General features: G+C 37.5%; 1 protein-coding gene across 1 annotated transcript in view; it reads left to right on the top strand.

Moving 5' to 3' along the window:
• Positions 1-16,769, top strand: part of ndst2a (N-deacetylase/N-sulfotransferase (heparan glucosaminyl) 2a) — a 197,457-nt gene that overhangs the window by 144,064 nt on the left and 36,624 nt on the right. The window contains exon 4 of the mRNA XM_056470651.1: positions 4,918-5,020. The gene's annotated coding sequence lies outside the window, so the exon portion shown is untranslated. The remainder of the gene's footprint in view (positions 1-4,917; positions 5,021-16,769) is intronic.

Raw genomic sequence — 16,769 nt, 5'->3', positions numbered from 1 at the left:
TTCCTGTGTACTTCCTCTGTTGTCTTTTCTGCCCGCCCTCCTTTCTCTCTCTTTCACAGTATTGCTCTCTCCACGTGTCCCTGTTTTCTCTCTCAGCCTCCTGTCGTGCATTACCAGCCAAAGAATAAAGCTCCAACACAAATCCGTTCTCAGACAGCAGATGCATGCTGGTTGTTGTGAAGATCGCCGCGATGCGGTCTTATTTATGGAGGCCAGATCTGACTGTAAATCTATCTTCTCCTTCAGGGATGTGTTTCTTCTTTTTGGTTCCAGCAGATGTGAAATAATTTCATGTGTTTGCGTGTGTTTATGCATCAGGATGGTGGACTAGTGATCTAACTAGCTTATCAGTGAGCTTGACTTGTTTTACTCTTAGAGAAATGTTGGCTGTCTTAAAGCGCCGTTTCCACAGCCATCAAAGCCCTGCTTGTTTACAAACTCAGCACTTTAAACAGATTTAAGATGATCCCTATCAGACTTCAGATCTCTTGCTGTGAGCAATGATCCGCCATTATGCAGAATCCACAGGTGTTGTGGAGAGATTAAAGGACAGTCATTTGTTGCAGATTCTTTATGGTGTGGCGCTTGCTCTTGGCTGTTTGTCAGAATACATTATGCATTATCCGAAATCAAAAGAAAAGAGAAAGTAATATTTTTTCATAAATAAAATGAAATCCCCTACAGTTTGCCTTATGACATTATTTACAGGACAGTTGATATCATTTTGCCCCGTTCATATTACTGTACTACTATTTTTATTAAATTAATTAGAGGCCCTATTGTGTATTTTGAAAATGACCTTCCATACAGTGTGAATGAACCAACAGACAGTGAATGAAAACATCCAGCTGATGTTTAAATCTGAAAGTGCATCGTGTTTTAAAATATTGTTTTTTTAAAAAAAAGATTTGACTCATTGAGTCATTTAAATGATTCATCGTTCGTCTGAATTTTTTGCCTGTTTGTGTCGATGTCGACACGAAACAATACCAAATATAAAGTGGCGGATCCGGTTAAAACTAAACGTGCCTTTCCCTTCAAACACACGCAGAGTGTGGGTGTGTGTGGAGCTAATCGTGACTGAAGATGAGTGAACATTGAGTGAACGTTCTGGTGATTACTGCGATAATCTACCCTGCAACAGGCAGCACAGTGGTGCAGTGGGTGGCATGATTACCACACAGCAAGAAAGTCGCTGGTTCGAGCCCCGGCTGGGTCAGTTGGCATTTCTTTGTAGAGTTTGCATGTTCTCCTCGTGTTAGCATGGGTTTCCTCCGGGTGCTCCAGTTTCCCCCACAGTCCAAAGACATGCACTATAGGTGAATTGGATGAACTAAATTGGCTGTAGTGTATGTGTGTGAATGAGTTTGTATGGGTGTTTCCCATTGTTGGGTTGTGGCTGGAAGGGCATCCGCTGTGTAAAACGTATTCTGAATAAATTGACGGTTCATTCCGCTGTGGCGACCCCAGATTAATAAAGGGACTAAGATTCAAAGAAAATAAATATATGAATAAATGAACATACCCTGCAACAGGGGATTCGTTGGTCATTTTTTAAATGAATGACTTTGTCATAATTTGACAGGAACTTTACAGTACACAGTTCATGGTTCAGTTACTTCCTCCAGTTCATAAGTGTAAGTAAGTGTGATTAAAATGTTTGCCTCCTTGTGTTCTCTAGCTTGCAAAATATGTATTAATTATGTTTTGTTACTTGTAATCGCTCATCGTGTCTTGTACTGTATCTGGTTAACTCTTTATATTCTCATATCGCGTCCAAAAACATGTTGAAAACGCGACACGTGTCGCTTTCTTTATGGATAAAAATGCTTCACAATCCCCTGCCGTTTGTCATTGCTATGGCCATCGTCAGCTGTTCCTACATACATGTGGCGGTCAAGTTTCAAAGTAGTTCAGCTTTTGCCAGTGTGTGGAATAATACTGAATGCGTGTCTTTGTTTTTACTTCTGGTTAAGAATAGAGCAGGATGCTGGTGTTTAACTGCATTGCATTAATGCACTCCAGCATTGGGCTCACACTCTGCATGCACTCTGGCTCTCTCTCGTGCTGAAAGCAGTTGACCAATCACAACAGACTGGGTCATCAAGCCGATCGGTTCAGACTAGAATTGCACTAAGAAGGGGTTTGTTAACAAATGAATCGCTGAATGAATGAGAGTCGTTATGACAATAATGTCAAAATAAATGCATATTATAAGACAATGAAAGTGTTTTTTTGATCTTGCATGCATATCAGACTGTTGTTGGAGACCCCCACAGCCAAAATATAACATTTTAATGCATAATAGGGGCTCTTTAATTCATTTTATAATTTTATTTAATTTTATTAAGTAGTGATGTATGAAGTAAATCTAATTTTACCATTATTACATCTATTTTTTCCTTTCTTTCAATCTATGATTTGCTCACCAAAGTTTTTATCTCACTAAAATGTATCTATTTAAAGCAGGGGTGGGCAATTCATTTCTACAAGAGGACACATTAGACACTGGGGGCAATTTTTAAACGCTGATCAAATACTGTGAATATGTAGATTAAAAAACAGAGTTTGAAACATTAAAACACACAAATATATCACTATTAAACATTCATAGAAACAAGTTTCAAAAAAGGGCAACTGTAGACAATAGGTGCATTTATTTTAAAGATAAGCATAACAACATCAACTTCATATGAAAAAACAATAAATGCCACAGGGTTGTTTGCTTGATCGTTTCACCTTAGTACATTTTTATGTATTTTTATATTCAGTGAGAGAAATCTAACCTGTGTTGGGCTTGAACGAGTGCACTGAAGTCAGGTTGAATATCAGGGGTGGATAAGTAAAGTAGTAGCTACATCACACAAATGATAATCACTAAGAAAATCTGTATCTAAATCGTTTGTCTGAGGTAATAAGCCTATCGTTATTGTTGTGTATATTCCATGCAAAGTGCGCAGCTGCCTGGTTGGTACTTGCCAGATGACTTGTAGTGCACTTGCTCCACTCTGAAATGTTGGGATGTTTTCAACTTGCTGCGACTGGAAAATGTGAGCGTGTCGCTTCTTGTTTGCTCACAAGTTGCACATCTCCATTTGAAATAACAAACTTGAGCGCACAAAAGGTTTGAAAGCTTATGTGAACTGCCCCTTACGTTGACCACTATTAGGGATCTAATGATTCACCTGACTCACAATTCGATACGATTCACAATACTTAATCCCACGATTCCCGATTTAGTCACGATTTTTGAAAACAATTATTTGAAACTAATTTAAGGTAAAGAGCCCTTTCATTTTTTTTCTTAAATGCGGCACATTTTTCTGCCATAATTAAATTGCTATTTCAAAATCAAATTCCAAAAAAATACATAATAATAATAATAATAATACAAACTAAACTAAAGAAGACTCATTAATATAAACAAACTAAAACTGTGACTGCTTTTTTATTTTTATTTTTTATAAAGAAATATTAGCATATCTGTTATCTGGTGTAAGCTGAGATCTTTGCACATTTACAAGGTCCCCTGCTGACAAAAACTCTTTCACTGGGGACTGCGATGGCTGGTGTGGAGAGGAAAGCCTTTCCTAAACCAGAGAGCAATGTCTGCAGAGGTGGTCAATAGGCCATCTGATCCAGGAGACTGGACACTGGCATTAAAAAACTGATTAAAAAATGACTAATTATATAGTAGGAAAAAGACAGGAGTTGGACATGATTATGAATGTGAATAATTAATATTACTTGTATAATTAATTAGTATAAGTATCAGTGTAATGCACTTAAGAAGAGATCATCTTGAATATTTTAAAATCTTTAATAATAATAAGCAAATTATTATAATATGCATAAACTAATTTGAAAAGAAGAGGGTCAGCGTAATCTAATACCTGCTTCTGTAACAGAACAGCTTTCTCTTTCAGTCTGAAAAACATCTTCACACTTTTGCTATGAAAACACTTATGCACCGTGTGATCTCTGTTGCACTCGTCGGAGCAAGCGGAGCTGCTCATCATCTGGTCAGCGTGGTTTGGCTTATTAATAGTTTTTTTGCTAATAGATGTCTGTGACGGTAGCTTTTCACTGTGCTGATGGTTTATGTGCATCATATTAGTTGTTCTATTAGTGTAAGTAAACGTGTTGCAGTATTGTCACACAGTTTGCGTGTTTTGTCTGGAACACTTCACCACTGTCATTTTTTCCCCACCTCTTGCTCGCTGCTCATGTGCAGGTAAACACAGCGCCCCATCTGTTCAAAATATGGTTCGTGATTCGTTCAGCATTTCTATAGTCAGATGTTTGAATTTATTTTGAACCAGCTCATGGTGAATCGTTACGTGCCTACTCGCTATATCAGACCTGCACATTGCACTGCCCCGTTTGGAGTTGAACTTAAATCAACCAAATACTTCATGCAGGCTGCATGAGGCCGAGGACCATAAAATGCCCAGGTCTGATTTAGAGACTAGAGGACTTTTCTAGGACTGACTTGTCAACCCAGAAAGTCTACCACCTAGTTGATTAAAATATGTATGTACATTGCTTAGTCATTGCCTTTGGCATTATTCAATGTCTGAGATCAAATCTCCCTTCAGAGAGTTTATTGAAGGCCTTTATCTTCACCAATTTTTGCAGGGTTTTTTCTCTCTATTTGTGTTTTCTTGTAAGTGTGTTGGTCTGTAATTGGTCAAGGGGTGGGCTCTCATCTCTATGGTTTCTCAATACATGTACATCAGCACACACACAAATCACTTCAGTTGTGTTCAGATTATAGTCTAGGAGAGAAGAGTGGATCATCTGAGACCGAGACACCTCACAAATGAGAGAGTGCAAATATTGACTGCAAAAGTGACGCAACTGAGCTGGAGTCATCTATCAAACCTTCACCACATGTCCTCTCTGTCCTCATTACAGGTGTCTGAACACAAGCTGAGGTTCACACACTTCCACCCAGGACAAGTCAACCAGCACTGACCGATTTATCAAGCTCTCTGATGACCAACTGCAGCTGCACAAAGTAAGAATTGGTTTTGTTGTTTGCTAACTCTTACTGAAATAACATTGAGATTGCTGCTTTGTAGGATTGCATAATGTGTTTCAAGTAGGGCTGCACGATTCTGGCTAAAATGAGAATCACAATATTTTTTTGCTTAAAATCAAGATCATGATTTTCTTACGATTCTGCAGATGTAAAATAAAGGTTAATATGAGTAGGCTATTATTATTATTATTATTATTATTATTATTATTATTATTGTTATTATCAAACATACAGTATGGTAAACCAACAACAATATTAATATTAGGTCCAATATTAGCTTTACTGCTGGTTAAGATTTTGTTTTGAACAGACTTTAAATATGTCCTGTTTGTTAATTCACAGTAAAGTGATGACATCACAATACAACTATTCATAATCCTGATGTTGAATTATTATGTTTGAGATGTATGCTTGTCATCTGTCATCAACAACATTATTAGACCGTTTTAGTCACTAGTAAAATTAAACATTTGTCATTATCAGATTGCTTCTTGCATTGTATACAACATTATATAAGCTAGAGTAGTTACCCAGTCAACATTTATTCTCATGCACAACAGTTTGTCTTCGCTATGAAAAGAAAAAACATATCAAATACTTGTCGTAATCATGACTCTAAAATATGATATGATCATTTAAATTATGTTTATGGTTTCACTTTCACTGCCAAGTGCAGCTCTTATCATGGCTGCCGTCACTTTAAGAAAAAAACTAAACAAAACACGCAACTCAACCTTACAACACGGCTCCCAAACGATCGCTCTGTGCTACTAACTGAATGTTATTTACAAATGTGTTAGTTTTATTCACAGCCGTAGACCGTATTGAGGGATGTAAACGAAAACAATGGTCTCAACATGTTTCCTGTTTTACATTTTGAATTTCTATTGCTTCAGAGAATCCAAAAAGAGCCACATATTGATAATCAATGTTATGATAGCTGTTTTAATATTAAATTATGGTTAAAATAGCGTCTTGTTACAGTTATGAAATAGTTTGATAACAAGCAGGAAATGTTCATGGGCAAATAACATGACCACATTGAAATGATCCATACAGGTTCTGTTCACTACAATAAACATCACACTCTCAGTGTACTCTCAGTAGTAAACAGTGCGTCAGCTTGTGTGATTTCGTGGCTGCGAATACATCATTACATTAGACAGAGATTATAATTTCGGGTGAATTATACCTTATAAATACAGCATGTGACACTTTTTACACCATTCGGAGGTGTCCATATTGCTGAGCAACGTATATAAAACAATGTGAAGACTTGTGCGGCCACCTTTACGCTTCTCTCTTGAACTTGAAAATATAATTGGCTGAATCTTTGAAAAGCTGAATTAAGATCGTGTGTAGGGTTGAATCGAGGTCGCAATCTTTTTTCGATTAATTGTGTAGCCCAAGTTTCAAGATATGGATAACTTGACGATATTTATACATGTTGGTTCTGAGAGTCAGTATACATGGTATAGTTATCAGCTGACTAATAATAAATAAGTGCCTCGCAATAATTTGTTTTGGGAATTATAAATTGTCATATGTCAGTGTTCTTTTCTCTGTAAGGTGTCAAAGTCCATTTATATCATTTCCATTTATTGTGGCGAATATAAAACCAATTTTGTAATGTAAAAATATTCTTTTCGGATATTGTTGTTTTGCAATGGTGTAAGTAAAATATCAACAGGCCAAATCTGTCACAAATCTGCCAGGTTTCAAAAATATATACTGTTAAATGTTGCTGTTCAACTCATCTGAGCACAATGAATTCCTTCATACGCATCTAATGTAGAAGTAATTGCGTGAACCTTGTACATCACTCATATTTATCAAATTTATCATCATTATTCATTAACACCCCATATCAAAACAATCCTCACCTCTCGCTTCTGAATGGCTTGTCGGCATGGTAACAGTCTTAATTTCACAACAGTGAATAAAACCAACTCGTGTTTTCTGCCATTCAGCTCTACACAACCCTCACGGTGACTGAAGTCAGACTAGGCTTTTCTGCAAATCTGCTTAGTATGCGTGCGTTTGAATTGTGTACTGAGCCTCAGCGCACCTCTTGAGCTGGTCAAATTGAAATGTAATTGACCCCAGAACCAAGAAGAGCTTTTATGTGTCTCCTCCAAGCGAATGCTGCCGAAAACACTTGCACACTTACAGGGAAGGTTATGGGCCGCATCTCCCCAGAGAATACAAGCTCTTCCCGAGTCTTTGATGTCGTCCTCTTGCACTCCTCCGTCAGTGTGAATATGCAGCCCGCTTCCCATTAACACTCACCTATGTGCTCGTCCGCGCGCTGCGTTTTATAAGAGAGACACAGAGTTCAGGGAGATTATCTGATGTCTGTGTAAAACTATCTTGATTTGATATTGTTTGCTCGCTCGAGATTGCATCAGTGTGTGTGCTTGTTGACCTTTGTCATCGACAGCCTGTCTGTTCCTAGATCTTGCTTCAAATTTTTGAGTCTCGCTGACAGCCTGGATCTCAAGTAATAAGAGTGACTTGGCACAATAAAAAAAGACTTTGTAACAGTATGAAGAGCAGGCTGCTGTTGTTCATCGTATACGTACTGTCTTTTTGTCTATACTGTGTGTAATGCCAATAACCCATCCATTGAATGGGGTATAAAGGAATTGATTGAAGCTGAATGGCATTGATTGGAGAGCTGGCAGAGAGAGATGAGCGCGTTTCTGTATAGAATCAGGTGTATTGTGCAACGGGCGCTCGATGTGCTCCTCGTCCCCCTCTGAACTCTGCTCAAACAGAATATGAGCTGGATTGCTGAGCGCAGCTCTGTCACAGTAATGACACGGCCCGTCGTGATCGATGACTCTCTTGCCCAATTGGCGAGCTGTCATTTTTCCCCTCCCCTGACGCTGATTTGATTTAAGTTTAGACTGTAGAAGTTGAGCTTGAGGGGAAGCTTTATTTCATTGAGATGTAGAACTGTATAACATAACTAAGCACACACAGATAGCTAAATAACATTAGAATTGCATTCATTTGAAATTGATATCGAACATTTTAAAATGCATTTTTATAAAACAATTTATCTGTATTTTTGTATTTAGAACAAAACTTTGGTTTTTGGATTAACAAATAGGTTGTTTTCAATCACGTGGTTCTGATGACTCGCGAAATTCAGATGGAGGGCAGGAAGTAAAAAACTGAATAGGAGACGTAGAGGAAAGTCTGTATTTTTGCGATTTAGATCATATTTCAAAGGAAATATAAATATAAAATAAACACATATGTTGGGATCCTTATATCATGAAGAAGGCCGAGTTTTCTACTTGACTCAAATTGATTTGCCTGTCATCCAGGCGGTAGATACTGTATAATTACGTTGCATGAAAAATGCTATAGTAAATACTATATTGTTTGGAAGCATACTATAGATAATTACTTGAATTAAACTGTCGTAGTAATTCTATTGTTGCAGTGGTATAACATAACTGTAGTTATAAACTAATTATTCAGTAGGCTTCCGTTTTCTACGCTATAATCACGATGCACCACAGTTTACACTAACGTTACAGTGGTTATTACAGTTTATCAGTTTAGTATTCTGTAGCATCCATTAACAGAGTTTTACACATTATACACTTTACAATCTGGTTCAAAAACATGCTAATTATAAATTACTGTAGTTTTTTCCCATGCGTTTATCTTCCGGACCTGAAATAACAGATGAAAGCACTAAGTGTGGATGCATAGTCTACTTTATTATTTATTTATGTATTTTTGAAAGGGGGAAAAGTGCTCCACAATAATAACCGGCTAGTTTTGTCGCACGGGTTGTATTTCTTTTTTTGTTCTGTTGATGAACTTACCATCAACAAACATTCACCACTGCTGTGCATCTCGATGTTTAGGTTCTTTATTCTGTCGAAACGCCAGTAAAGACTTGGATTATTGCAAAACAAGACGGAGATTTAATTGCAGCGATTACATGGTAAGGTGCGTTATTTACATGATTCTAGATTTTGTATAAGTGTGGTGGTGTTTGTTTCTGATTTTTATATAGCACATTAACATATTTATATGCATAGCTAGGCCTTATTGGTGCTGTCAAACGAATTATTGCGTTCAAAGAAGTTTGTACACGTGGATGTATTGAAAAAATGTTCATTACATGCCATCTTTTCTTCCGTTTTTCAGACAGTTTCTTGAACTTTCCCTGCTTTATGAGCAAAAACATTTGGAAGTCTATCAAAGCTGTTCGGAATTTCTTATTTTGGCCAATTTAAACAATTATAAACAACATAAAACAGAAACATTTTAATGTTCTGATAGGGATTCATATGTAAAAGAATCTCTCCTGCCCTTCATCCGAATTTCGCGCCTCATCAATGATGTCATTTGAACACAACCTATACTTCAATAACTTTCAAATTGTAATTTGAATTGACTCCAAGATTAGCTGACTCCATTTAGCCTTTAGAAAAAAAACTTTTTTGATCTAGAGATCCACCATGCACTGTAAATGTTTGCACAGTGTGTTAAATCATGTAAAAGTTGCCATTTTTGTTATTTTGATTCACACAGGCCCTTCTTTTTTTTCTTAACTTAATTAAATATCAGATAAACTTCTATAAACAATGCTGCATAACAAAAATCACTGTTTTTGTGCACCCCTGAGCTCCATATCCCCATGAGCTACGTCTATACACGTAAATTCCTTTTGGGTCAATCAACATGCTCGTTATGTGTATATTTGTGTGTTTATGCAGTGATCTTGCTGTTTGTGTTGCCTGTGTGTGGGTGTACAAATGTGTGTAAATGCAGGCATACTTTAGCGAGTGGGCATGTTAGTATACTTGAATGATTGCCATTATTCTGTGACCTCTGTGTTCTGAGTGTTTAAGAGAGCGAGAGAGAGAGAGAGAGAGACGTTATGAATGCTTTAGTGTCCTGCTTCATGAAGCAGCACAGTGACAATGCTCAACAAAAGCTTATGTGTGTGTGTGGGGTCCCAGTAGTACCATCAACTCTGCCAGGAAGAGAATCGTGGCCCCTGAACCTCACCCCCACCCCCCGTCTCCTCTTCTGTCCTCCTTTCTGCTTTGTGCCAATTAAGCGAGCACCTTACCGACTCGGACTACCTCCAGAGACACCTTCCTCACCTAGACATTGAAACACAGCACAGGGGAAGAAATGTTGCTGCCTATTGAGGGCTTGGTTCCTTTAAAGGTCCATTACAGTTTTTGATTCCTCTAATTCAGACCTCCCTGTAAGGAAAGATTCATTATTCAGAGAGGCCTTGCATGCACATCCTCTCAATGGTATAATGCTGTCTGCCTGTATTTGTGTGGCGTGAGAGAAAGAGAGCGAGTTTAAAGGCAAGTTTGTGCTTGTGAGGTCCTTCAGGACTTTTGTGTGCTCGCTGGGATTGATCATGTCATGAATGGAGGATACTGGCAAGCGTCTTCCTCAGTCAGATACAAAGTGAAAAGATAACTGCAGAGAAGTTGTGCCAGAGAAATTTTAATTGGAGCAAAGAGGCATTCTGGTTTTTGTGGTAGATGTGGGAGGGTCCTAAACCCCGGGCCAAGAAAACAAAATGACAATACGGAGTAGAGAAAGAAAGTAAGGTCGCTCTCAGATACACACATACGGCCCCTGTTGCTTTTTCTCACGCCTACTTAAACAAATGAAGAGTTCACAGAGGCTGCGTTTGCCACTGATTGGCCAGCTGTGACAGCATGGTGTCGTTTTTGAAGCCAGAGGTAGCTGTGAATTTCAAACTGCATTTTTTTAGCACTGTATAAGTGAAGCACCTTGGGTAGAGGATGTGGGCGGTGTGTGGATGTGTAACTTGACAGCGCAAGTGGATCTATTGTCAGTTGTCATTTTGGCTCTCTCAAAGTCTTTGCACAGTGTGACCAATTAGAAAGCTCTAAATACCCGTGTCACAATGACACCAGTGACAGGAGCTAACCGTGATTGGCCACTGTGACATATTGCTTTGGATATATAGATTTTTAGCCTCCTCGTCTCACATTATATACTTAAAACACACACTCACATTTTTCTGCACAATGCCCGCTTTCTCATTTTATACAGCAACAGAAGAGCAGTTTGGCATTTAGAGGACTTAATTCTATATATGTGTATGTGTGTGTGTATGTGTATATAACTACATGTTTTTCCCATCACAACCCTAAAAGGAGAAACGCAGCTGGCTGAATTGCTAATAAGAATAAACCATTAAATTATTAAAGATGCAATTCAAAGTATTTGTTGTTGTTGTCACTATGGTTACACACTTTACTCAAGGTTATAAACCACAACAAATGTGAAATGCTAGAATTAAAAGGTATCTTGTGTTGTCAGTAGTGCATGGCACTTCTTTTGCTACAAGTTTACTTTATTATTAAAATAAACATGCACATATACACACACATGTATATGTATGTATGGATGTATATATATATATACATATAAATATACATATATATATATATATATACATATATATATATATATATAAATATATATATATATATATATATACATATATATACATATATGTATATATATATATATATATATATATATATATATATATATATATATATATATATATATATATATATATACATATATATACATATATATGTATATATATGTATATATATATATATACATATACATATATATACATATATATATGTATATATATGTGTGTATATATATATATATATATATATATATATATATATATATATATACATATATATATGTATATATATGTATATATGTATGTATATATATATGTATATGTATAGTTTATATATATATATATATATATATATATATATATATATATATATATATATATATATATATATATATATACATATATATACATATATATATTTATATATATATATATATATTTATATATATATATATATATATATATATATATATATATATATATATATATATATATACACGTATATGTGTGTATAAGTGGAATGGCTTGTTAAAAATACTGCGTGTAAAGACCATGTCAAGACCCTGAGCTCTGTACTGTTGCTCTTGTCTAGACCCGTTCTGTGTGTGTGCGTGCATGTATGTGTGTGAATTTGTCCAGGTTCTATGCTGTTCTACTATCCAATGCAAAAATGGCACCTTAACCAATGTTAGAGCGAATTGATGAATTTAAAATAATGCCCACCATTACATAAGTTGCCACGTTCACATCCTGTTGTTTTTAAGTGCAGTTTTCACTTGATATTCAGGAGTATTTAGACTCTTTTTGGAGAAACACTGATAATACAACATTTGGTGTTTGAGTTCTGTAACTGCTTCACTTAAAAACCTTCAATTCTTCAGACAATTTCTCTTTTTTTCTCTTCTTATAGCTTGAAAAACGATAAAGACGTATATCACTTCACTTTTTGGTGGTGTTTGTATGAAAATTCAAGCAAAAAACCGCACAATATGGCATCATATTGGTAATTTGTATTTCTAGTTGTGTTGTTTTTTTAATAACCTAAATATGCCATGTTTTTTAAGCATTTTAAAATTGGACAGTTTCAAGAATACATAATTATATAAAAGTAATAGCGAGCTGCAATTTTAATATTGGTGCATCTATAAATTATTTGTGCTCTTTCAGAGTACTCTCAACTTTTCTCTGGTTTTGACGGTGTGAGAAAAATGATCTATCAGCGCTCTCCTTTTCTTGTGTGCGTAGTGCTTTGGTAACAGAAGTAGGAAGGCAGTTACAATATATGTCAGCTACCAATAAGACCCCCTACCAGATTTGAGTGGAGTGCCACTATGAGTGTTGGAGGTAAGTGTGCCTTCTTCAGTAGAGCTCCTTCAGGGGCTTCGTTTGATCAAATCCTCCTCTGAACTCCTCAGCGACCTGGCCTGATCTCACTCCAGGAGGATGGCCATTGCTGAGGGACACTGCCATCAGCCCTGCACCCCCTGCTGCCTCGCCTGCACAGCGCCAGACATCACAAGGCATAAAGACAGGGAGAAATACATCCCACTCTTAGGCCTTTTCAAGATGACTGGTCCCCTCTGCTCAGAGATGCGCTTGGTTAAAAGCCACTTCACTCACGTTTGAAGGTTATTTGAGAAGTTTCTGACTGGGAGTAGGAAGAGAGAAACTTCTTTTGAGTTTGATTGACAGCATGGTTTACTTCATACTGGAGTCTCTGGGAAAGACAACAACAAGCTTCTCGCTTTTATTTCAGAAAAGCAACCAGGTACATTTTGGGAATGAGAAGTAAACAAGCTTTCTCAGCCCATCAGACCCAGACGCTGAGTTAAAGAACAATCTGAGAGTTAATGGTACATGCCAACAACAGCAATTATGTTGCTGCCAGAACGCATTGCTTTAAGCAACAAGGTGAGGTGCGTTAGCTAGTTTGTGCAATAGATTGTGGCTAATTCCCCTGCTGCTCATTCTTATTGCACTTTTTTCATTGAAATCTGATTGTAAGAACATTGCCTAGAGATACTGAATTATAAGTTACTCATGTTGGAACACTTACTGAAGGTTTTTTGGCAGATTCTTCAGAACTTGGTATAAATAAAATTTATAACATGTATATAAGAAAATCCTCTGTAAAACTTTGCCCTCAAGGCTATCTTCACAATATACCAGAGCTCTTTGAAGTATGGCTGCTTGTAAATAGGCTTTGGGTCCTGTGTTCCTGTGTACTATAGTATACTGACTAGGGGTTTTAAAATTAATTGTTTCTTCAATGCACCATGATGCAGATGTGGACAATTCGATATCGGTTAAATAATGGATCATAACAGGTTATTACGTACTGACATCTATCTCACATGCGCCAAGTCGCGGTAAAATACTATGGCGAAGGAGGTGAGGGCGAGTAAATAAAACACCCCAACTACTTAAAAAGCAGATAATTGCTGCTTGTGAGTTTGCTGGACAGTCTTTCACTGAAACTGATGGTGGTACTGCACACAAGCCACTATTACACTACTAAGGAACAAATGGAAGATGTAAAACTCCATCTCTCTCTTTCAATCATCGGTGATAGGCGCTGACAGTTTTAGAGCCATTCGTAGCTGCAGAATGTGAAAACAATGACCAATTATAGAGGTGTAAGAATTCGCTTGACTGCGCTCAAAAATCAAGCAGAATAATATTTACATTAGTTTATTTGCTATAAATGCTAATGTTGTCTTTTATGCATGTGTTTGAGTTTTGTTTAAAATATTCAAAAAGAGTGTTTTCTTTGAGAATGTAAAATTAAAGATACAGTTCATATATCTGACTGCTTGTATTAAAGGACAAAAGTGTATTACGAATAATCTATAAATATAATATAATTATAGAATTTAATAAAAAAGAATTTTTGTGTTGTGGAGAAAAATATATAATTGTGTATGGAAAGCATCGTCAATGCACCGTGATGCACCGAGATATCGAATTAAACCAGAATCGATGGCATGAAAATTGTAACCGAACCGTGAGACCAATGTAGGTTCACACCCTTAATGCTGACCTTGGAGTACTGGTCAGGAGTAGTTAGGAGAGAGAAATCCTGCATGAAAGCATGTGAGGTCACAACCCACTGCTATAATCTCTCTGTCCTGAATCTGCTACTAGGCCTGTGCTTACAATAAGTTTTAACTAGAAAAGCAAGGCTTATTACTGTGAGAATTCAACATTTTCTGTTTATTTATTACCGCTGGCTATTCAAGGGATTCATATAACGCTAGTTAAAGGTGCATTATATAAGCTTGACACCCAGTGGTTAAGCTAGGTATTGCCCTTCTGGATCAAAACACACAATCGCAGGTTAGTGTGCCTGACTATCGAGCCTAAACGTAAATAAAAGAAACGGCACGCGATTGAAGGAAAAAAAATTTTGTCCTAACCAGTAACTGGAATTTATATTTTAGAAATGGTTTCTATTTTGTCCGTATGATCAACAGAAAACTCAGAACCCCATGTGCACCCCATGTGCACCCCAGTGTCATAGCACTGAAAGCAGCAGCAGATAGTTCACCACAGATCTTGAAAATAAAATAAACCGTTTGAAATTGAACTTTAGATCTCTGAAATAACACATATCAGTGAGTGTGACTATCAAACTTAAATGCAAATAAAAGCTAAGGCGTGCGATAGAAGGAACATTTTCATATTAAAAGGAGCTTTTGTCCTAAATAATACCTGGAATTTATATTTTAGAAGTGGCTTCTATTTTTTTTTGCAACTGAACAACAGAAAACTTGATGAGTTGATATCCTCAGGTACACTTCATGAGTTCTTTGAAGTATGGTTGCTTGTAAATAGGCTTTGGGTCCTTGGAGTTCCTGTGTACTACAGTATACTGACCTCTAACTGGTCAGGAGTAGTTAGGAGAGAGAATTTCTGCGTGAAAGCAGGCGAGGTCACAACCCACCGCTGTAATCTCTCTGTCCTGAATCTGCCACCAGGCCTGTGCTTAAAACAAGTTTTAACGGCAAGGTTTATTACAGGGAGAATTAACCTTTTTTCTGGTCATTTATTACTGCTGGCTATTCAAGGGATTCATATAATGCTAGTTTAAGGTGTAGTATGTAAGTTTGACACCCAGTGGTTAAACAAGGTATTGCACTTGTGGATCAAAACACACGCAAGCGCAGGTTGCCAGATTGACATGAGTGTGCCTGACTATTGAGCCTAAACGCAAATAAAACCAACGGCACGCGGTAGAAGAAACTTTTTTATATTAAAAGGAGTTTTTGTCCTAACCAATACCGGGAATTTATGTTTTAGAAACGGCTTCTTTTTCTTGCAGCTGAACAACAGAAAACTTGATGGTGGTAATCACCTCAGGTACACCTCATGAGTTCTCTGAAATATGGCTGCTTGTAAATATAGGCTTTGGGTTCTTGAAGTTCCTGTGTACTACAGTATACTGACCTCTAACTGGTCAGGAGTAGTTAGGAGAGAAGAGAAATTCTGTGTGAAAGCAGGTGAGGTCACAACCCACCGCTGTAATCTCCCTGTCCTGAATCTGCCACCAGGCCTGTGCTTACAGGTTAGAACTCAGGACAAGTTTTCTCTCTTCCATGCTTGGATGTTGAAAACAATGCACCCAGAAGACTAGTGCTGTCTAAAATTTCCTTTGTAAAAGTCATTATGCATACAAAACACAACATGCAATCACACTTCAGTAGGTTTTCTCACATAGTGTATGCGCTTACTGTATTATCAAGTCAACATAGCTCTCTGCAACTCTCACATGGTCGCCCACTGAAGCCAAGCAGGGCTGCACCCGGTCAGTACCTGGATGGGAGACCACATGGGAAAGCTAGGTTGCTGCTGGAAGTGGTGTTAGGGATACCAGCAGGGGACGCCCAACCTGTGGTCTCGGTATAGTCATAGGTACTCTATACTGCTCGGTGAGCGCCGTCTTTCGGATGAGACGTTAAACCGAGGTTAAATCTGTGGTCGTTTAAAAATCCCAGGATGTTCTTCGAAAAAGAGTAGGGGTTTAACCCGACATCCTGCCCAAATTTGCCCACTGGCCTCTGTCCATCATGCCCCTCTAACCTCTAACCATCCCGGTTCATCACTCAGTCTCCTCTCCACCAATCAGCTGGTGTGTGGTGTGCGGTCTGGCGCAATATGGCTGCCGTCACGTCATCCAGGTGGATGCTGCACACTGGTGGTGGATGAGGAGATTACGCCCCCAATGTGTAAAGCGCTTTGAGTGTCCAGAAA

This window comes from Danio aesculapii, chromosome 13, assembly GCF_903798145.1.
Source record: "Danio aesculapii chromosome 13, fDanAes4.1, whole genome shotgun sequence".
Classification (NCBI taxonomy): domain Eukaryota; kingdom Metazoa; phylum Chordata; class Actinopteri; order Cypriniformes; family Danionidae; genus Danio; species Danio aesculapii.
The sequence above is the reverse complement of the archived record's forward strand: the minus strand, read 5'-3'. Positions and strand labels throughout refer to the sequence as shown.